The sequence below is a fragment of the Saccopteryx leptura genome, chromosome 4 (assembly GCF_036850995.1).
Source record: "Saccopteryx leptura isolate mSacLep1 chromosome 4, mSacLep1_pri_phased_curated, whole genome shotgun sequence".
In the NCBI taxonomy this organism is placed as follows: Eukaryota; Metazoa; Chordata; class Mammalia; order Chiroptera; family Emballonuridae; genus Saccopteryx; species Saccopteryx leptura.
In genome coordinates this window covers 143,401,854-143,407,129 of record NC_089506.1, presented here as the reverse complement: position 1 = coordinate 143,407,129, position 5,276 = coordinate 143,401,854, and the positions used below count along the sequence as shown (strand labels likewise).

The 5,276-nt window shown below is 37.7% G+C and overlaps 1 non-coding gene across 1 annotated transcript; it reads left to right on the top strand.

Annotated features, from left to right (window-relative positions):
• The first annotated feature begins 1,114 nt into the window (after positions 1-1,114).
• Positions 1,115-1,190, top strand: TRNAV-AAC (transfer RNA valine (anticodon AAC)). Its single transcript has one exon. It is a non-coding gene; the product is annotated as a tRNA-Val (tRNA).
• Positions 1,191-5,276: the final 4,086 nt, after the last annotated feature.

Sequence of the window (5,276 nt, the reverse complement as noted above, 5' to 3'; positions counted from 1 at the left end):
GCTGGACCAGTCTTACCTTCGCCTGCCATTGTTAGCCTCTGCCCTCTGATTCTTATGTTCCATATCACAAATAACTGGCTCAATAACACCGAATGTAACCTTAATTTTATTTTTCCACATGATTTTGTAAAAGGAAACAAGAAAATCCAAGCAGTGAATATGCATTTTTGGGGGGAGTCAGCTCTCTGATTCCCAATAGACACTCCAAAGGCTTATCTTTAGATCTTTTATTATTTCTTTTATGTTCAGAGCGAGTTCATCCATACTTAATTTTGTGGCAGATACCAAGAACAAATTGTGTCTTAATTAAAAGTATTCATATATCACACAGGATGTGAACCATTTTTTTAAATAATGTGTCCATTTTCTTGGTCAGATTGATCTGTTAGGAAATCTCAAATAAAATTTTATAAATATTTACAAAGCTTTCATCAACAATCCTGAAGATTAACAATCTAATACTGCCTTTCAAGCTACATTTAACACAAGACTGGATCTGCTATTTTGAATCAAATAGGATAATAAAAATAGGGTAGAATAATAGATCAAATGATCGATTGACTCAGGTCAAAACTTTTATATTTTCATGAATGTTAATCACATAATATACCTTTAAAGGTGTGTCAATTATCATTACCAAGGTAATAATTGTCCCCCAAAATATATAGACAGAGGCTTTTGAAAAAGGAAGGACAGTACCTGAGATCTTCAGTAAATCCTACTCCAATCACCAGAGAAATCTGAATGTGTCATGACTTAGAGGTGCCAATTTTATATGATGACAGTATGTTATAATAAAATTAGTCTATATTTTTGCAATGACAAATTTTATATGTTAATATAGGTTTAAAGATAACAAACTAAAAAGAATTTAGTTTCAGTCAGAATGTTTACATTTGAGATAACGATCACATTTAGGTTAGACCAAGTCTAAATAAAACAAACAATCTATCTTGCTCTCACTGACCTAGGAGAAAGGAAAGCTTTAACCATAGTAAGTTTGCCATCATAGAAGTCTCCCTAAACTGGAAGTTTGAGGATTATGCTCTCCATCACTTAGCACCTCTGAGGCTATTTCTTAATCTGTAAATGGAAATTAAAATATCTTCCATAGGCCCTGGCTGGTTGGCTCAGTGGTAGAGCATTGGCCCAACATGTGGAAGTCCTGGGTTCGATTCCCAGTCAGGGCACACAGGAGAAGCATCCATCTGCTTTTCCACCCCTCCCCCTCTCCTTCTTCTGTATCTCTCTCTTCCCCTCCCGCAGCCAAGGCTCCATTGGAGCAAAGTTAGCCTGGACGCTAAGGACAGCTCCATGGCTGCCACCTCAGGCACTAGAATGACTCTGGTTGCAATGGAGCAATGGCCCAGATGGGTAGAGCATCACCCCCTAGTGGGTGGAGCTTGCTGGGTGGAGCCTGGTGGGCACATGCAGGAGTCTGAAAGCTCTCTGCCTCCTCGCTTCTCACTTCAGAAAAATAACAACAACAACAAAAATACCTACCATAGCTTTTTTGCAAGGTTAATTATAAGGATCAAAGGAAATAAAGGGTGAAAACACTTGAATAATAAAGTTTTAATCTTAGTTGACACAAAGTTATTTAAAGAATGGGTTACACTATTGCAGATTTCCAGATATTGACTTGTTTTCCTGAATGGTCATTTTTTTCCTTTGATTTTTATTTATGGTCTTGGCTCTCTTTTTCTATGAATAAAAACTTAGAACTATTCTGTTGTAATTGGATAAAATTAGTAAAAATTCTGTATTGGGTAGCAAGATGCCTTAATCATTATACATATAAGATTTCAAGGTAATCATGTGGGCCTGCACGTCCCATTCAGGAATTACTAAATTATAAGCGATATTGGTATGGATATCTATGAATAGAACTGAGTGTCCTGTACTTAACATTTATCTTTAAACAGGAAAGTCCATCTGACAGGAAGCCCAGATGTCCACTCTTGCTTCTAGTTCTCATGCTAAGAAAGAGGTCTGTGTCTGTCCATTTCAATAAATGCAAAGGAGGAAGCTTTTTTCCTAAGCTACCTTTAACTGGCAACTGCCTGCACGACACTAAAATTCTAATGACATTCCTATAGCAGACACAGGCAAGTCCTGTGTACTTACTACACTGTCCAGGCCTGGGCAGAGGACTTGAATTGCACCACCAGGAGGTGGGGAGCTCTGAAACTGGGAGGAGGGTGTGACTCCAGCCGGCCTCTCCCAGTGCTAGAAATAAAAGAGAAGGGGAGGGAAACACACCACTTAGTATCCTTTCTAAGTGATTCCTGAGTTACTTTGATTTTTAGTCATCACATGAGTTAATTACAATGCTAATTAGCCCAGTTTACAGGGACTGTGTGCATTTGTTCATGAAGGCTCTTTGTTTGATCTGCTACATCATAAGCTTAGTCATCTGCTTACCAGCACGGAGGGATAGAATGTATAATTGAACATGGAAGAAAATACCGTCATCTGTATAATGAAGAAAACCAACAGACTAATTAAGGGTAATGATGAGCAATTTTGATCAGCAATTATTTTTAATACTGAAATTTATTACTGGAAAGAGTAGGGAGGGATAGGGATAGCTTGCCTTCTACTTTTCTACCCAGAAAGGTAAAGAAAGAGATCTTGCTTCCTTTCCCTTTCTTCTCATACAAACTGTTTTTAACATATAATTGAATCGATGCCTTTATTTCTTCTTTTTTATTTTATTTATTCATTTTTAGAGAGGAGAGAGAGAGAGAGAGAGGGAGGGAGAGAGAGGAGAGGGAGACACACAGAGAGAAGGGGGGAGGAGCTGGAAGCATCAACTCCCATATGTGCCTTGACCAGGCAAGCCTAGAGTTTCGAACTGGCGACCTCAGCATTTCCAGGTTGATGCTTTATCCACTGCGCCCCCACAGGTCAGGCCGATGCCTTTATTTCAAGAGAAAAAGAAATAATTACAGAGCTGGTTGGGATCATTTTCTGAAGATAGAATATTATGCGTGCATGAATTCCGCCAGGGATTTGAGGAGGAGCAGGCTGCTTGGACCCGTTACCCATCATTGTTGAGCAGTAGAGTCATTAATTGGGCAAATACGTCTAAACTCACATGCACAGTAACTGGGCAGCAGCAACATACATACTTTTTAAAATGTTAATAAAATGGCTATAATTTTACGTGCCTATGTACAATGTCAGATGCCATTTTTTTCCTCTTGGCTTTACCCATTCCAGATTATTTTGTCCATCTTTATGTACTTGCTTAAAGGGGGTTGTTTATTGCAAAGGAAAAAAAGATCTTCAGATGAACAAGTTTGATTTGCATGTGTCTGGCTTTTATTTTAAAGGAATAAATTAGGTTCATGATTCTTCCACTACCTAGTTTTAAAAATAATTTGAAGGCCCTGGCCAGTTGGCTCAGTGGTAGAGCGTCGACCTGGCGTGCAGGAGTCCCAGGTTCGATTCCTGGCCAGGGTACACAGGAGAAGCACCCATCTGCTTCTCCACCCCTCCCCCTCTCCTTCCTCTCTGTCTCTCTCTTCCCCTCCTGCAGCCAAGGCTCCATTGGAGCAAAGTTGGCCCGGGCACTGAGGATGGCTCCATGGCCTCTGCCTCAGGTGCTAGAATGGCCCTGGTTGCAACAGAACAATACCCCAGATAGGCAGAGCATAGCCCCTGGTAGGCATGTCGGGTGGATCCCAGTTGGGCGCATGCAGGAGTCTATCTGACTGCCTCCCCGTTTCCAGCATCAGAAAAATACAAAAATAAATAAAATAAAATTTTAAAAATAAATAAATAAATAATAAAAATAATTTGATGTTTGCACTAAAATGGATTAAATCAGCATGAGGAAAGAATCTTTTTATGGTTCAAAAGATGTCTCAATTAACCACCAAGGCCTCCTAATTACTATACAATATTAATGTCAAACTTTAATGTTTCATTTAAAAGTTATCTATAAAGGTAAAAAATAAGGCACAACATTTACCCTGGTTAAAGTGATAAAGGATATTTGCTCATCACCTTCTTAAAATAGTTATCAAACAAGCATAGACTAAAAAAAAAAAAATTAACACTTTATTTAAAGATTACAAAAATACTGACAAGGATTAGAGAAAGTATTTATTACTGTTATTATCATTAATGTAAATCTGATGGTTAAATTTAAATGGAACAAGAAAGCTTAGGTCTTGATTTAAAAGAAAGTCAATTCCTGATCATCCCACCTCTCAAGAGGTTAAGTAATGATTTTTTGTTGTTGTTGTTGTTGTTCTGATCACATTTTAATCCAGATAACAGGGGACTCTCACTTCTAATTCAGACTTCCTGGTAAGGCTTAGCTTGTCACAATGTATAGCTTTCTTTCCTTTGATAAGGTCAGTTTGCCAAAAAGAACAAAGTGCATATGAGTAATACATTACTCAACCACTTGTGTACATACATCTATTTTTCTTACCAGGTCTCACTATTCAGAGAGGTACAGACATGGCACCATGATAAAAAGGGTCATTTAAAAGACTTCGCAGAGGCTCTGTACTGTGAAGGATTGAATTTTCACTTGAATGCCTACATTTTCACATCTTTTTCTTTGCAGAAATATTCCTTTTGAATGGCAGACTGCGATTGGGTAGTTGTTGTGTTTTTTTTAAATCACTGACCAGGAATATATAAAATATTAAGAGGCATTTGTCCCAGTGGAAGAACACAGTTCACTGAAAAGTACTAGGTGGTTATTAAGGAGGTAATACAACTTTGCCTCTTCAGAATGGAGGGCTCCGTTTGACAAGAGCCTCAAGTTCAGCCAAGGTGGAACACCAAGGTATGCCACTTCTGGATGATAGACAATATAAATAACATGAAGTCATTAGCCCCAAAGTCATCTGCCTGGTAATTTTTTATACTCACACCTAATGTATAATTTGTGAACCACACAATGCTGATTCCAGTTTATATCATCTTTCTATCTACTTCAACATTTGACCAGAATATTATGAAAAATATGTTATTGACTAATTTTTAAAACCTCTCATTTTTACCTGGTGGTTTTAAATATAGCAAGTTTACTTAAAACAAGAGGAGGCAGAGAGACAGAAATCTATTTAGTAAATACACTAAAACATTTCATCATGGTTATTGGATTCTCTGTGGAGTCTGTTAACTCAGATCAGGTGAATGCAATGAATATTTTTTGATCATCTACCAATAAGGTGTGTGCTAGAATCATGGAGATATAAAAAAAATCAGTAGGGCATCTTATCTACCTTAAAAATTATACAACTTAATGG